Source organism: Peromyscus californicus, unplaced genomic scaffold (genome assembly GCF_007827085.1).
Source record: "Peromyscus californicus insignis strain IS unplaced genomic scaffold, ASM782708v3 Scaffold_20__1_contigs__length_68692818, whole genome shotgun sequence".
Classification (NCBI taxonomy): Eukaryota; Metazoa; Chordata; class Mammalia; order Rodentia; family Cricetidae; genus Peromyscus; species Peromyscus californicus.
This window is the reverse complement of record NW_026294503.1, coordinates 17,945,061-17,963,617: the sequence shown is the minus strand read 5'-3', so window position 1 is coordinate 17,963,617 and position 18,557 is coordinate 17,945,061. Positions and strand designations below refer to the sequence as shown.

General features: G+C 40.8%; 1 long non-coding RNA gene across 2 annotated transcripts in view; it reads left to right on the top strand.

The window, feature by feature from the left end:
• Nucleotides 1-18,557, top strand: part of LOC128116498 (uncharacterized) — a 46,451-nt gene that overhangs the window by 21,178 nt on the left and 6,716 nt on the right. For both annotated transcript variants that reach the window (XR_008220486.1, XR_008220485.1), the window contains exon 2: nucleotides 16,260-16,376. This is a non-coding gene — a long non-coding RNA (uncharacterized LOC128116498). The remainder of the gene's footprint in view (nucleotides 1-16,259; nucleotides 16,377-18,557) is intronic.

Below are 18,557 nucleotides of genomic sequence, written 5' to 3'. Positions count from 1 at the left end.
TCACTCTTCCCATCTGACTCTACCCAGCCAGCTAACTATAGCTTTGCTATGTTATGGGGTCCTGGGGTAACATCCCACGATAACCAAGTGAGCAGCCTGGCTTACATAGACTGCAGAAACCGCCAGCTTCTAATTTCCACCCTGTATCACAAGAATCAACGATTCCATGTCATGTCGCCAGTCAATTGGAAAGGGGACAACTTTGTCAAAAATTTATGGAAAGTAAGAACTTTTGTTCCCAAGTAATCTTAGCAAGTGTATTTTATAACAAGCAGCTGCTTCCTTATCAGAAATGAATTTGTAAAAGTAACTTCTCCTCGGTGGGATCCTGATGGCTTTGTATAATCCATCTCCTGGCCTATGGTACCCATGGGCTCACTAGATTTGGAAAGAAGCCTTTCAGATCAAGGCCAGAAAATGTTCAGTACCAAATAATACTGCTTACTCTCCATATCCTAATGCAAATAAGTAATGTCAGTACAGGAAGTTTTGAGAAGGTACAGACTTTTAGCCCTATTTGTCCACTCATCAAGAAATTTAAATAGGAGGACCATAGCCTCTTAGATAATGAGAAGAGAATGTATACACGTCTAGGTGGATGCTAGCTACATTGTCTTGAGCTACAGTGTCTACATGTATAGGTGACTAACAACTTTGTTGAATAACAATGAGAAAGAAAGAAAATAAGGATTTAGGATGAGTTAAAAAGAAGTGAAGTTAGAAGAAATTTTGTAGCACAGTAGATGTTTTCATATTGAGACATTGTTATATTAAGCTTTTCCTAGGAGCCCTGGCTTTTCCTACCAGGTCATGGGCATTTTAGGGTAAAGGGCTATTTGGAAAAGTTTTGCTTTGGTTCTTTACATGGGACACGATAATCGGACTTCTACAAAGATCACAACTCCTGCTTGTGGCTGAACCTTTGATGCTATATTCTTTTTGGTGTGACAATCCTGCAGAACATTGCAGTTCCTTGTTTCTATATCTGATGTCTTTCACAGTTATTGGATGGCAGTTTAGGTAGGCTGAGCAGATGCATTTTGGAATGAAGGAAGGAAGCAGGCAAGACTGTGTTTCAACTCCTTCTCCACACTCCACAGAGGGTGAGGAAATGCAATTGCAAGAATAATAAATGTGATGAAAAAAAGTCCTTACAGAGTGCTTTCCCAAGGCACTTGGGACACTTTGAAGATATTAATTAATGCTCGTTAAAGTCCTATGGGATAGGAAGGGGGCAAGGATTATTAACTTGTTTTATAGGGGAAATGAAGCAAGAGAGCTTTAATAAACTCCCTGTATCAAGCAGTAATTATGGAGGAGAATAAAGTGTCAAATCCCAAGCCTCTTTTTCTCAGGGCCCTGCTTAAGGAAGCAGAGTCAGATTGGACCTGAATTGCAGCCTCAAGTACATTTCCGACAGCCTTGCGCTTATTTCTACTTTCCTATCTTGGCCCTGAGAACAGGTGTTCTAAGGCATTTTTACATGGTTCAGCCAAGCCCTCCGCTTCCCTCCTCTCTTACAGACGAAACTACCTCCTATTTCACAGAGATCCTTGAAGCCATATACGGTGAACTCTCAACCTCCCGTTGCTCTGATTCAAAATTTATTTTTATCTTCCCCCATGTTCTGCTTGTTCCCTGTCCTTGTTTCAGAATCTTATCTCCTTTAAACGTTGAGTCTGTCTACCCATCTTTGGGATTGTATGCATTACAGCCCTCTGGCAGGGGCAAGGGGACTTTCCACCCACTGCCACCCCCATCCCTCATATCTTTAATCTCTTCTTTTCCCGCAGCTCTTTCCCATCAGGCTAAAATTGGTCTGAAAACTCTCCTTCCCTAAAAATACTTTTTCTTGGCCTGCGTTTTCTTTTGTGCAACATCCCTATCTCTCTCTTCCTGTGATTGCTAAATCTCTGGAAACGGCAGCCTGTGTCCAGCTCCTCCAGGCTCTTTGCAAAGATCATCTGGGCTGTTCTTGTTTGCTTGAGAGAGAGAGCTGGAGCTTGGACCCAAACTGCCTAGGTCCAAACCCAGTTCTGGCAAGACCGATTCTGTCAGTAATCTGCTATGCCCACAAACAATGATTGCTAGTGCCTTGGTTTCTTCAAACATGGATTTACATCCTTGCAGTTTGTAATGTCTCTGCTTGGAGAGATGCACCCTCTGTTTTGTTTTCAGATTTGAATGCATGCCTGAGATCATGACTTATCTTTCCCATACAATGCAGTTGAGTTTGGACATTGTATGAGGAATGGCTTGCATTTTGGAAATTTAGACTTTTTTTAAAAAAAATAATTCTAACAAGAGGTGAAGTAAACAGAGCAACCACCACAGCAATGTGAAGCAATGTGGAAAACACATCCTTGCATTGTGGGCTGGCTGCCACTCATAGCTTTTCGGTTACTATCTTGTGCCCACAAGATAGGATCATTACTTGGGCCTTTGGAGAAGCAAATTTTGTCAGACTTGACATAAGGCTAAAGCAATCATTAATTTCTCAGTTACTTGGAGATCTTTCAGCATTTCTTTCCTATATTTGGTTTTAGAACAACTGATTGAGTGCATAACAGAAGTCTTAATGTATTATGGAGATCCACAGCTGAATGGTAAGGAAATTGTTCTGTCCCATGGAAGAGAAGAGTGAGCCAGAGGCCAGTGAATGTTATTGGTAACAAAAATACATCATTAGATTAAAAATGGAGTTTGATACCATTTGTAATGAGAGCTTGTCATTCAACTATTAAATCAAAGAGGGAAGGAGTCAATTGTTTCCTATGATTGGTGGCCAGCAGGCAGATGCTCATTTCTCAAATATCAGGGAAACACCTTCTAAACTAGACATCAGGAAGGAAACCCTGTTCCTAATAGAGACATATATCTATCACATAAAGCAGTCAGTGGGAAGATGAGGCAGAGGAAAGGAGATTATAATGTAAGTGGTCCACACCTTGGTCAAAAGTTAAATAACATTGGCTCATTTGGTAAAGTGCTTGCACCTGAGTTTGATGCCTAGATCCCACATTCAAAAGCTGGACATAGGACAAACATTTGCATTCCCACAGCTACAGAGGTAGAGACAGGAAGATCTCAGGGCTTGCTGAACCGCCAGCCTAGCTTACTTGGCAAGCTCCAAGACAATGAGAGATCCATCTCAAAAATAAGGTGGTTAACAACTGGGGACAAACATCTGAGATTGACCTCTGGCCTCCACATATGTGGGCATACAGGCACATGTGCAGCTATACATGTACACACACACACACACACACACACACACACACACACACACACACACACACTTAAATTACATTGAAATGTTACCAGTAGCCATAAAAAAATGAGAGTAAGAAATAAAGAATCAAACAAAGAGTCAAACATCACAAATGAAAGGTTCTGGCTGAGAACGGGGAATGTAACCATGACTTACAAAGTCTTGTGGAAATGACTGTAAAATAGTCCATGTGTGGGTCTCAGTGACCTTGACATAAGTACTACCAACTCAAGAGCCCAGTACGCCTTCAACGGGCTTTTCAGTTCCAAGACTCAGTCCAGATCTCAAGTGTGCCATGTTTTTATATTGCAGACTCCACTCGGCAGCTGGCTTTATGCTTATCTTCCTTCCTTATGCCTTATTGAGGGTCATGGAGACTAATTGGACGTCTGGCTTGGTTTGACCTTCAAACATACCTTGCAGACAGAGGAGGTATTCCAGGCTGCGTTTCCTTTGTGGACAGCCTAGCTTTCACCCTGCTCTTGCCTTTTCCCTGTGGATGGTGGCAGCTCTCATAGTCTGAAGCAGCTCACCTTTGTAAGAAGGATTTTCTCAATGAAATTGGCAGTTTTATGACAAAATAGGCAGAGTTTATGAGGGAACAAAGAACCACTTCTTCACCAGTAGTACAGGGCGTGGAGCAACTTTAGAACGCTTGGCAACTGTTTTTAAACATGGCACTGGGAAGGAAGAAGAACAGCTTCTGAGATCATTGTTTTTCTTTGGTGCACTTGCTACATTTGCTCCGCTGGAATCCGGATTCAAACACGAAGCAGAGAAGCAGTGTCTATGTACCCCTTGTGTACCATTTGTCTTCACTCATGTTACACACGATGGTGCCGTGGGGCAGAGGCAGGGTGTATCATTGTCCCCCTCCATTCAGAGAAGGAAACTGAGGACCAAAGGGTTAACTAATGTGGAACAGATGATATAACAAATTAGACAACTCTACAGGTTTAACCTATCCTGGTCTAGGGTACATTTTTCTCATAGCACTAAATACACCTTATGTATCCAGGGCACCCTTGCTCTTTAGAACTTTTAGAACAAAGATTTTATGAATTTCACTGATATGTACTATTTATGACAGATAAATGTGCCTTCAAGGGAAATTTTCCATTTGAATGTGTTTGTGAATCAGCTCCCAGATCAAGATGTAAAGTAGCCTTGACCTCCTTAGAAACCCCCGAACTAGGCATGATCTTTACTGGGGGAGCTACAAATAGCTTCACTTTTATCACTAGATTACTTTGTATACAGGTGGACTCCTGTAATCTTGTTTCTGGATGCTTCTACTCAGTTTTATGCTTATAATATTAATTCAGAATTTGCATGTAATCAGAGATTGCTCATTGCTCTATAGCACTTTAGGATGTGAAAATCATTTAAAATATTGTGAATAATCAGGATTGTTCATTTATTTTATTATTAATTAATTAATCAATTAATTTTACATCCTGGCTGCAGTTTCCCCTCCCTCCTCTCTTCCCAGCCCCCCACCACCTCCCCTCCCATCTGTTCTCACCTCCCAATCCACTCCTCCTCCTCCATTTCTGTTCAGAAAAGGGCAGGCCTCCCATGGTACATCAACACAACAGGGCACTTCAAGTGGGAGTGAGAGCGAGTGCCTCCCCATGATTGTTCATTCTGACCATTGTCAAGTATTCCAGGGTTTGAAATTCATTCATCATGCTGTTGAGAGCTGGTGATGTTTCCATTCTCACTGCTGTGTTGTATTTCAGGGGAGGAACTATGTATCATTCATTGACTCCTCAGTTCTTGAAATGCCTAGAAGTTTCCGGCAGTTTGTGATGGAATGACAACTCTCCAAAGATGACCTCATTCTGTCGCTGGATGTGTTTACCTTAGGAGGCAAAGGAGATTTTCACAGAGGGCATTAAGTTGAGGATCCTTAAATGGGGGCATTGCCTGCATTTTTCCCCCATAAATATCTATGAGAGGAAGGCAAGGGAGTCAAGCCCAGAGAAGGGGATGTGATAGAAGAGGCAAGTATAATCATGTGCCTTGTGTCCAGAAACTGCAAGGACACCAATCCACCCTTGGCTTCTCCAGATGGACAGATCTACTGACTCATGATTTTTTTTTTTTTTTTTTTTTTTACCCAGCAGACACACTTTAGAACACAGAACTCAAAACTATATGAAAGTATATCTGTGTTGCTTTAAGCCATGAAGTTCATTGTTACACCATCAATGGGAAACTGATACAGCATGCTCATGGGAAGGGCCACATGGAAAAATCCTAGTACGTGTATTTTGGTATCGAACAGCCATATCCTCTAAGGGAGATGGCTGAGTCACAGGGTGTGAGTTTTTCAGCTGCAGGTGATAATGCCAGATAAGTTTCCCGTGTGGGAGCACTTAGATGCCCTCCCATGGGAAGGGATGAGAATTCTGACTCTTCACATGTTTGTCAACCTTTGAAGTCTGTCTTGGTTAGAAAGAAATTCTCTGATTGTATAGTGGTATCACTTTCTAGTTTCAACTTGAATTTTCCTGATGCTGGCTAACATGGCTAAGTACTCTTTTAAGTATTTCCTGGACATTTAAATATTGAGATTCAAGGGTTTAGCACTTCCTTTCCTTCTGCTGGCTAAGCTACCTGCCCCAAATGTTTTAGCTGTAGAATTCTACACAGATGCATTCTACTGAAACGGTATCCTGTACATTAAAGTCTCTCTTCTCTGTTGTTTCTCACTCGTCTCTTATTTCTTCAGTTGCCCAGAGGGAGACACTTCATAAACTGACTCATTCTTAGATGTGACTCATTGTAAGAAGTTTATAATTACCATTTTTTGGAACTGTGAGGTTTTAAAGGACAATTTTTAGTCTAACTTAATGAGAGTAGCCAACGACTTTCTGATGGATTTAAATCCCACCTCACAGTATGAAATCCACACCAGACACTATGGAAAGACAGATCATCAACCCTGGAGGAGAACCTACTATTATTATTTTTCTAAATGTTCACAGTATTAGAAAGACTTTTAATGGCTTGTTGTACCCATAGATTGATGTATCGCTCAGTCTTCATCAGAGAAGTTTCAAGCATTTGCAGTGGATGGTTATTAACACAGAGATCCCTAACTGGTCCAGGGGCAGGAAATAAGAGACTACCCGATGCTCAGGCCTACTGGAGCATATACACCACATCTCTTCCCAAGGCTCGGGGGATCATTGCAAAGACAGGGCAGAAAGAATGTAAGAACTAGAGCCTTGTAGTGGATGGCTACAAGGACACAATGTCTTGTGGAAACAGCAGAGGAGCTGGACATATGAACTCACAGAGGTTGTAACAAATGCATGAAGCCTATGCAAGTCCACATCAGGTAAAATCCCAGCACAGAGAGAGGAATTGAGGATGAAGTTCCACCATTAACCAAGGAACTATTGGCCTTTGTTAGCTGCTGGGAGAGGGAGAGCCAGTTTTCTTTAAGAGAATCAGGCTCCTAGAGAATGCCACACAACCCAAGATTTGTTGGAAGCACAAATTCTTGATGTAGGAGTTCTTTATAAGATTTACTCCTAAGTATTTCATTTTTGTAATTATTTATTGCAAATGTTATTTTCAACAATTTACTTTCTAATTTTATATTGTTGATCTGTCATTGCTTATCAATTGTAATATTGATAAACTCACTTATTTGCTTCAGGATAGTTTAAAAATACATTTATTGAGATTTTTCTATTTGTACAGTTTTTTCACACTTAAACAGGAAGTTTAGTTTGTGTTTCGTCATTGGATAGGAGCAATTTGAATTCCTTCTTTCCAATCTGTAAGTTCATTTTTGTTCCTTTAATAATACCCTACTGGCTAAGACCTTCAACACAATATCAATAGAAGTGGTGAGATGAAAATCCTTGTCTTGTTTCTGATCTATGTAGAAAAGCAGTTTGACTCTTGGTATATTAGATATTGCATCAGCTCTAAAATTGCTAGAGACACTTTATGAGTCTGGTGGAATTCCTTGTGTTCTTATTTACTGAAATTTTTCTTTTAGTTTGTGAATGGATGTTAAATTTAGGCCATAGATTTCTTTTGCACATTTTCATTGGCTTTTATTATCAGAGTTGATGCTAGTCCTACAAAATGTACTGGAAAGCATTCCTCCTATTCAAGGAGACATTCTGCCCTCTGTGATTTAAGCACTGTGAGATCAAGCTTGGGACACTTCACCTGTAAAACCATCTGGACCTGGAAATTTAATTCTTGATGATTAAAAAAAAACAAAACAAAACAACTAAATTTCTTCTGTGGGATGGTTTATCCTACTTGTTATCTTGAACGGGTTTTGGTAATTGGTGGGTTTTGGAAGCTGGTCCCTTTCCTAAGTTAAAACATTTACATACAGAGCCTTATCATAATATGCCACCACAATGGCCATTGTGTCTCAATGGTGTTTCTCGGTCACTCTGCTGACCTTTTGCACTTTTGCTCACTCTTTTTATAACATGTTTATTTATAAGCCTTACTGATCTTTTTAATAACGTTGAACTCAGTTATTTTCCTGGCCAATTTTCTCTTTTCCATTAACACGTTGTTTTTTTTCCCTAGATTCACCTTTGCGTCTCATGGTCTTATGATGGAAGTCTCACTGTTCATTCAGGATCTTTTCTTCTTAGCTTGGCATCTCATGCTGTAAAACTTTCCTAAGCACTGTTCCAGGCACATAAAGCAAGCTTTGATATGTTGTAGTTTCATTTTTGTTCAGCTTTTAAACATTTCAGACATTTAAATGTTTTGTTATATTTCTGTAATTAATTTATAAATTCAATTCAATTATTTTTGAAGGACGTAATTTGTGTTACGTTTGAAATAAACTTTTTTGCTGTTTCCATTTTGATGTTATTTGGCTCCATATCCTTAATCTTTCTCTGTCTCCTGAGAGAGGAACATTACTATACTCCTCAGGTATAGTTCTGGGTCACACTATTTCACACTTTTGTTTTGCCATTTTCTGCTCTGTCTCTCACAGCTCTGTAAGGTAAATGCATATTTATGACCATTAGCTCTTCTTGGTGAGTTGACCCTCTTAACACTTCTTCATGTGTGTAGCTTAGTTTTTCATCAGTATAAGGAATTGAAAAGCAAGACTAGTACATCATGGATTCTTTATTCTATACTTATTCTTGATTAGATTTTGTTCTTTCTACATAGCTAATGTATAATGTTGTTGATTTTTCATGCTTATTGGCTGACATGACTTCATGTCTTCATGCTTATTGGCTGACACTACTTCATATCTTCATGTTAATTGGTTGACACCACCCACACATGTCTTCATGGTTATTGGCTGACATCACACACTTGGTCATATCTTCAGGAGGAAAAATTAGAGGAGATGGTCACTGAAGACCAGTCAAGCCAGAAAATGACTAGATCGGATGCTATTCTGCTTCCTTTCTTCTATTCTGTGGTGGGAATCATCTATTATGAAGGGCTTGGCTTTGGTTTGTGATTGCTGAGTGGGCGAAGACATTGCTCCCATGGAGTCCTTTATGCTTAGAGTTTACTCATCTCTGCCTTTTGGAAGATCAGCACATTTTCCAGGATATTGGGAATCTCTGGCCTTGACACAGGAAACCGAGGAAGGTGAGCAGAGACAAGAGGATCCTTGACAGTGAGGGATACTGAATCTTCAAACACACCCTTTCCTCGGGCATCTTAAGTTTAGGCTGCTTAGACACTGTACCTCTGATAGATGCCTGGTGTGATGGGATGTGGCAAACACAACAGCCCAGTCTATTTCCCTTGAGTCTAGGCTCGACAGTAGAAATGAATGGAGCCAGCAGTCTCTAAAACAGCCTTTCTTTGTTCCTAGTCTGCGACTCAAGTACGAAATGACAATTCTGGAGAGCTAGGTAGAGGAAAAAAAGACATTACGAAGGTGGAAGAAAGGGCAAAAGTCCCCCAAATACTTCTTTTACTTCTTACATATGTCGAGTTAATTAAGCTTCAACTAAAATAATAGTCACCAAATTGAACACCATCCTGAAATTCATTCTCCGCATTCAACTGCCATAGATTAACTGCTTAGGTTTGAGCTTTGGTTTATAGCATCAGCATAGCCCTTGAATGAATTATAGACTTGTATTCACTCCAGAACAATCTATTACCCACCACATAACAGAAAATGCCATTTATTGCAATTTGTGCAAACTATAAATCAATACAGTATTACTTAGAGGCATGTAAGCTGTGGCCACAGTGCATATCCCTGTATTTGGTAATGCATGTGTGTATGTATTAAGGCTTGGGGGAGGAATAGATATAGATTTTTTTTACACTCCTTTTAAGTATTTGTAAAAAAAAATCCCAGGAGACTTAAAGGTGGCAGCTGTCCCTGTATGTGTAAAAGTGGCATTTTTGTTCATTGTTTACCTCTGGGTCTTAGACATACACTTGCAGTTCCAAATAATGAAAATTTGAATGTGATTTTAAACTGGAGGAATTGATTGGGTGCATTTTAGGCAGTGTTGGAATTGTGTTGCCCAGCTTCCAGTGCTGGCTGTGAACTGGAATCTCACCCTGTGGGTTGCAAACCCTTTGGGGGTCATATATCAGATATCCTGCATATCAGATATTTGCATTGTGATTCATAACAGTAGCAAAAATTACAGATAATAAAGTACAAGGAAATCATTTTATGGTTGGGGGTCACCACAGCATGAGGAACTGTACTGAAGGGTTGCAACATTAGGAAGGTTGAGAACCTGGCACAGAAGACGGGGTAGACTTGGGAAAACACTGACATTGACGACAAAGCGTAATCTATTCCCATCCAAACTCTGGGGTGACATGAAGAACCCAGAACTTAAAAAGGGTCATCCAGATCAATTCAGTGTTGAGTCTGGCTAATTAACTCTGCTTTGTGGAATAAGAAAAGGAAGAAAACAGGAAATGTAAAAAGTGTAACTGCAGGCTGCGATTCAAAGTCAAAATGTACCCTCAGGAATGCAGTAATAATATAAGTGACACTGACATAGCAAAACTGCACAACAAATCCGTGTTTCCCTCCCTTTAAAAGACAGAGAACTATTAAAAATAGGGACCTAGAATGTGTCAATAGGAACACACCATGCTTGCGTGAACTTTTTCCCTTGGGCTTGATCTTTTATGCTGTGCTTCCTGGTCCTTCTCCAGAGGCATATCAAGTACCTTCTTCAGTTGTACGCTGGGGTCAGCAACTGAGGGAGGCTACCCTGATCTGTGAATGGTCAGCCTGGCATTTTGTTCTTGGAAGACTGGGACAGTTGCAAGACTTACTAGACATTTCTTGACTGAAAGTATCTCTTAACACTGTTTTCCTCTTTATGTAAAATATCAAGGAGACACCAAGCCACCACGATGGATGTCAGGAGCCTAAGGCAATAAGTAGAGTTGAAATCTGTGCAGGGAATATTATGAACTCTCTACTCTGTTGAAGTACTATTGTGTGAGTACTGTTTCCTGGGGAAACATAATGCATACCTACAAAACCCCCGCAAAAAAGGGAATCCACACAGACAAAAGTAGCAATTGCATGAAAACCTAAGTTGGTGAACGAATGCGTCTTTAGTGGGGTTATTAGTAAGTATGGGTGAGAGATAACTGACACAGTAAGGATAACTCAAAAGCAGGTGCATCCCTGGAAACCCCACCCAACCCGGGTGACCACTCCCAAACGCTGCGTTCCAGGAACTGTACAACTCGCAGGCAGCTCATCAGGTCTGGGACTCTCCTCTCTGCAGCTTGGCTCATCAGCCCTGCTTCTCCAGAAATTGCAGATCGGGGATGGAGTCGCTTTGGGAATATTGCAAGGCTCAGCTTTCTCAGACACACCAAGTTTGTTTACTTCCATGCCTGGTGAGCCTTTCCTCTCCCTCCAGGAGGATTTATTTCAATTCAGAGGAATCTGCTCTCCATGTGCTGACTGTATATAAGCAGCTTTTATTATTTTGACCAATTTTAAGTGGTCACGTTGTCTTCACCTCCTACTTTCCAGACAGGAGGTCAAAATTCAAGGTAATGGGTAATTTTCTGTGTCCATGTCACTCACCACGTTTCTGTGCTGTCCCAAATGTTCCAGTCGACTTGTCTTCTACTTCTAGTCAGTCCTTGTTGGATTTGCTCGAGGACAAGCCCTGTATGAGGTATTACACCTCAGCTTCCAACTACCAGGAACTCTTTTTGCTTTTGCTTTATCCTTGTACACTTATGCTTTATGTCAGAGTAGGGGAAGAGTTTTAGCACATGGGAAGGATGTAGGTAGCAACACTGGTGGGAGAGAAGCATGAAGTCTGTGTAGTTAGATGAGGTCTAGTCAGGTACAAGAACATCTTGGGCAGAAACTGAGGTGGTACCTAACAGCAAGAGCCTTGTACAGCACTGGCATCCTGGGAGCCAGGTTTCCTGCTTGACTTTGCTGCAAACTAGCTAGTGACCATGAGCTGCTAGCAAAAGATGTATCAGATTGGTCCATTCTACTTAGAAATCTATTCCTCAGTCTACTTAAAGGGGATTTTTGTTTGTTTCATTCTCAAAGGTAACAAAATAGATTCATAGAGGGTGAGCAAATCTGTTCCCCTACAGAACACAGTGAAAAATGTTTTCTAGAACCAATCTTTCCAGTTTTGTTTCCTGTTGTTGTAGTAAGATACCCCCTTCCCCCCAAAAAAGCAGCTTTAATTGAGAAAGGCTTTATTTGGCTTACGTTTTGAGGTTACAGTCCACCATTGTGATGAAGTCAAAGGAGGCACTTGATGAAGTCACACACACACACACACACACACACACACACACACACACACACACACGCTGAACAGAGAGAAAATGAATGGATTCATGCCTATGGTGTATGTCATCTTTTCCATTATTAGACAGTCCAGGATTCAAACCCAGGATCCAAGCACAGGAGTGGTGCTGCCCACATTTCTTTCACCAGCTATTCTAGAGTCTCCCTCTGGAAATGTCAGCCTGAATCAACTCTTCGTTTTATAAGTTGCTTCTGGTCCTGGTATTTCATCACAGCCACAGAAAAGCGAATGGTCCACTGGCCTCCCTGCCCACTAGGTTATATACTCTTCTCGGGGCAGGAGCATGGTATTCTTATTTCTTAATCTCTACCCTCCTGAACAGGGTCTGGGATATAATACATGTTCAATAGACATTTGGTGAATGAAAGAAATAAAGAATTGACTTTTGGAGGATCCCTTGCATGGCCTCAAACACATGACTTAAGGGTTTTTGCCTCGAGAACAATGAACAGTGACTGATTATCTCCAATCGTCTTCCAGCTGGAAAGCCTCCCTCTTTTCTTGTATTGGGCAGTTTCTTCAATCCTGCTGGGTGAATATGCTGTGTCCCCGGAGCCTCAGAGACAGCCCTGACTCTGTCCTGGGAGTGATGGGAAAGAGCGACAATGGCTACCCTGATCGAGGTCCTCAGAAAGATTTCTCCTCATGCTTGGGTAGCTTAAGGGCAGGGAGGAGAATGCAAGACAGAGCATATTTGTTCTTTTTAATTCACTGTTAGGTTTCCAAAACATTAAGCATGGAAATGAAGCTCAATGATGTCAAGGTCACAGACTACCTTTGTGACCAGGAGAGGAAGAGCCTCAAGACGGTTTTCAGAAGCCCTTTCAGCGTGAGCTGGAGACTTGAGCTCCTGGAGTTCCTCTGTACGAACACAGAAGAGCATTTTGCTGGTGGAGGCTCTTTGGAAAACCACAACTGCAGTCATACTAAATCACGAACCAGACCAGCCGTCCTAGGGAGTTAGCTACAATATATTTCAAAGTTGAAACACAGGCTGTGGTGGTGGTATCAAAACCTGTAATTTCAGATGCAAATGAACGGAATGAAAAGCGGCCCCTGGCTACTAGGACAGACAGAAGACCATGCGAGTGAAATAGCAGTTATGTCAAAGTAGGAAGGATAACTGTGTTCTCGAATAGTAAATTATTGTCACAGCTCAACTGGTGGGATAACCCGTACGGCAAAAGACTGTGCGTATGTCTCCTTTTTTTTTTTTTTTTTTTTTTTTTTTTGGTACCTGGATAAAACTACGTTGACAATTTTTTGTTTAGTCCTCCTTTAAAACCTTAACATTCCTTTTTGAAAATATGTGTGGAACATAAGGTGACATTTGGAAAAAAAACTCATAATTTTGTGAGAATACTAAATCCATTAGTTCGTATATTACAGATGCCAATGAATTTAACTTTTATCGTGTTGCCAGCACATGGCAGGCATAAAATGGACATTCTGCTACCCAGGGTTTTCAACAGCATCTCGGAGAAGTTTCTGAGCTTTATAAAATGTTCTGAGGAGCATGCTGTGACATTGAGTTTCATGGGCACAAGCCCGGTAGGCAGAGTGAATCAGAATTTCTAGCAACGAAGTCTAAGGCTATTTCTTATTATGCACCTACATAACTTTTTTCTCTCTAGAAAGAAAAGAATGATGGCTTTTCCACTGGGACTCAGGAAGCCTGAAAATGATAATATGGGTAGAGGGCTTAGCGTCACCCTTCATGGAGCTGGACAATCTACAGAGGACTGCTGAGGTCATTTCATCTTCCAATGTGTGATATGCACCCTTGAAAGGTCACAGTTTCAGGACCGAGAGGTTAAAGCAAACGCTCTAAGTTCAGTCCTTTGTTTTGTGTTTTACAGTTGCACATGTTTGAACTCACTTTGATTGAGGATTATGTGTGTGCAGAGAGGTAGCTAATCCTCTAAATGTAGCACTTACATATGTTATAAAACTAATCTAGTGAAAAATATCATGATTATATATTATTTATTAAAGTATAAAATACCAAACGAAATACAACTGCTTGAATTTTTTTTATCCTGGGTGTTCTGTTTTGTCTTGTTTTGTAGATATGGTCTCCTGTAGCTCGAGTTGGTCTCAAGCTCACTATGTAGTCCAGGATGACCTGTATTCCTGATCCTCCTGATTTCACCCACTGAATACTGAGATTATGGGCATGTGCCTATGTATGTCCCACCATACCTGGCACCTATTTTAATCTTTTTACATATGTATATACATACGTATAAATCTTTTCCTATACTTAATTAAATATTAAATCTTTATCTTTTTTTTTTTTTTTTGTGTGTGTGTGTGTGTGTGTGTGTGTGTGTGTGTGTGTATTCTTGTTTGTGGCGGCTGGAGATACATGGTGGGAATCTTGCTTGATAACGGTTCACTTTAGTCATTGATACAGGGTCTCTTGGTTGAATAGAGACCTTGTTGATATGGATAGTCCTCCTTGTTAGCTTGATCTGGGTGTCCCAAGTCCTACCTTTGAATGATGGAATTATAGGTGGCCCACCACACCATTTACATAGAAACTGGGCATCTGAACCCACTTGGCAAGCACTTTTTCTGTAGACCCTTGTTCACAGCCCCGTGATCCCTATTTTAGTTAGTGTTTTTCTTAGTTATGGTTTTTATTGCTGTGAAGAGACACTATGACCACAGCAACTCTTGTAAAGGAAAAACATTTAACTGGGGTGGCTCACTTACAGTTTCAGAGGTTCAGTCCATTATCATCATGCACAAGGATGGTGGCATGCAGGTAGATGATACCTGAGAGTCCTACATCTTGCAGGCAACAGGAAGTCAACTGGCTCACTGGGCAGGATCCTGAGCATAGGAAATCTCAAAGCCCACCCCCACAGTGGCACATTTCCTCCAACAAGGTCATACACACTCCAACAAAGCCACACCTCCTAATAATGCCATTCTCTATGAGATTATGGGGGTCAATTATATTTAAACTATGACAGTGTCAATATATTTTTTTTCTTTTTGGTACTGAGAATTGAATACAGGGCCTTGTGCATGAAAACTGTTTGTTCTGCCGCTGAGCTATGTTCATAGCCCTATGTTAGTTTTAATCAGTTACACATATGTAGACAGGGAATAAGTAGATTTGTTAATTTGAGAATTTGCACATCTCTCTTAGGAAGTCACAAACTCATAGTTGGTAATCATGTGGTTATAAGCAGGGCTTTGGAATGAGACACACTTGGGTTTACTTCTTGTCTTTTCTTCTTGCTAGCCATGTGACCGGAGTCCAAGTCTCTATGGACTTCATTTACTTATCTAGAAAACCAAGGAAATATCTACCATAGTAGAAATGTCTTGTCAGGATTAAGCGAGATGATGTATAAAGACCCCAGGAACGATACTTGTCTACCTATGTAGTGGGTATTGTTAGGCAAGTTATGAACAGCCTGACATCATACTTAGATCAAGGACTCAAATATTTACAAAGTTTTATCACACGTGGAAGTAACATATAAACCTCATATAAACATCCAAATGGTTCTCATAAAACAGTTACAAGAACGAAGATAATTTTTGTATAGATTAATGGTTTCTTTTGTGACTGGATAGGACTAATTACTTGGCATTCCAATATGTATTTGTTATTCTCCCAAAACCATGGCAGAAAAAAAAAGCAAAATTCAAAATTATAAGTGATCAACTGTACTGTTTTCAATAAGTGAAAACAATTAGCTTTTGTTCCAACAAAAACTTACTATGTTACGACAAAAAAATATATTATGATCTTCCTTAATGTGAATGGCAACCTTGATCCAGTGCCCTTTAGTTTCTTAGCAATGTTTTTGCAACTGTTGCTCCCATAGGAAAGTGTGGGTAGTGCAGAGGGGGTGAAGCTGGCATTGTTAAATGTGGGGAAAACTAGTAAAAAGTTACAGTCTGGGTGAACACTTTTTATAGACCCATATATCTATATAGACATGGTTTCCTATCCCAGGATTTGAAAAGTCTACCTTGTCATCTAATAATTTCGGCTGTGGTCTCTTACTTCTTTTGTTAAAAGGCCTCAAATTCAACAATTTGCACTGGGTTTTCCCCATGATGAATATAATGTATTTCCATAATTCAAGTCATACTCAGTCCTATTCTGTGGTTTCAAGGAGCTCATACATTTCAAATTTATTTCCCAGGTTGTGAAGCCATCCCCTATGGCAAGTGTGAAGTGCCTTTGATGTGGCAGGTACAGCATCTGGGCAGACAGACACACTTAATCCACCAGTGCTTTGATTTCACGTTTCAGTTGAGAGGTAAGGCCTTCTGAACCTACACACATTTAACATGAAGTCCCATTTAACAACTGGGCAATGGACTGTGGCCAGTGGTGTAGAGGGAACCCAGGCCACAATGTCCATTCTGGAACACCTGACAGGAGAAATGCAGGGCTTTGGGAAGGCTGCTATCCTGACACCTCAGTTAGCTGCTGGTGTTAAGCCAGAATCAGCTATAGAAGTGACCCGTGTATCTCCCGAATCTGAAGCAGTGACCCGTGTATCTCCCGAATCTACCCCTCTACATTCCTCTCAGTGAGCAGTACAATATCTACCCAGATGACCATGCCAGTGCTATCATGTCATTCTTAATTCAGTTTCTACCTTCATTTCCACACCTAGTGAGCTACCAAAACCAGATAATCTAAAATCCCTCCAAGTTTCCCATTATTGCTTTGTTTCCATTTCTTGGAAAATCACTCCAGTCTCCCAGACGCCCTTCATCACTTGCCCACGCTCACTCCAGTCATCCTTCCTTCTGTGCTCAGCACCATCTCTTGCTACATCTTGTGGTCAACAGTTCTGAGGATTTCCTACCGCCTCTTTAGCAAAAGATAGCCTGAATCTTTTTATCTTGCTCTCTAAGACTCTTTCTAGGCTATGACTAGCCTCCTACATTAGCGTAACTCACTTTTCATCCTAAGTCTATTGTATTCATTTTGTGTGGAAAACATTTCTTTAGTCTCCTTGCCACATCTAAATTCTGTCCTTCCTTCAGGGCTTAACAGAGAGAGTTACCCCTGGAGTGCCTCCCTTGATTGGTGGCCTGAGTTCTAAGTCAAATGTAGTTAGAGGTTCTTCTCTGCACCCATTCACTCCCTGCATAGGCTTCCTTGCAATTCTTTCCTCCCCCTCCCCTTCCCCCTCCCCTCCTCCTCCTCCTCCCCCTCCTCTTCCTCCTCCCCCTCCTCCTCTTCCTCCTCCTTCCTCTCCTCCTCCTCCTCCTCCTCCTCCTCCTCCTCCTCCTCCTTCTTCGCACAGATTGAATGCCTCCTAACAGGGAAATGTTTCAGTACACTACAGTTACAGAGTGGAACATTTTCAGAGTTCAGAAAATACTTACTAATAAATATATCATTTTCATTTCCCATCCTTCCACTCTTCCACCCCACAAATACCAACCCTTGATTTAAGATTTGCCTGTGTATCTGAGTCTGCGTTGGACATAGGAAAGGAAAAGCTCCATTATTAAAAACACGCCTGGAAAACTATGCTTCCTTACATTATGAGACATTATAAAAACATACTGGAGCCTGAAGCTCCCTATCTAGACCGCACGTAGTCAAAGTGGAGCAGAACTGATGTCCAGTTTCTTGTAGAGAATTAGCAAGTGGAAAAAAGCCCTGGGAATGTGGGCACTGTGAAGGAAGATTTATGCACACATCCTTTCTCTTCCCAGGTTTACAGATCTGGAATGCAGCATCTAGTTGAGTTTAGAAGGGATTTGATTTGTCATGTGTACCAGTAATTTTTAAGTGTAATCGTTTATGTGAGGCTGGGTATGCACCAATGAGAATATATACGTTTCCTGTCCTAAAAGATCTTAGGAAATTTGGAAAATGAGATAGGAATAAAATGTCATTTAGAAAATAAATCAAAGGATGTGAGGTACCCCAGACCTGTAATCTCAGCACTTGGAAGGCAGGATAGTTAGTTGGAGGCCAGCCTGGGCTATGAAGGTAGTTCTAGGTGAGTATGTGCTATGATACCCTGTCTTAGCCCTGCTTCCCCCAAAAATAAACATTACAAAATGCAAATGTCAGAATGGACTTTATATAGATGATTGTGAAACTTTAGGTGAGGAATGATGAAAAGATGATAAGGAAAAGATAAATTTCTCAGGTGAAAAGGATTTTGTAGAAATGATTCAGGTAAATGAATCCATTGAATTGATCACTAGGAAGGTAACTTGGGTTTGTCAGACCCAGCTAAGTGGGTCCCTGGAACTAACTTCTGTGTTGATCTTGAAAATTCAGTTATCACAGTCTTTAGCTGAGTGGGCCATGTGACAAGGATGCCATTGTGGCCATAGGACTAAGATAAGATCCCTGGCCACACAGAGCAGCCAGTAAGAAAATGCAGACCTTGGTCATATGATAAGAAAATGAATTCTTTTTTACCAGTTAGTAAGTTTGGAAGGCTTCTGAGTTGTAAGTGAAA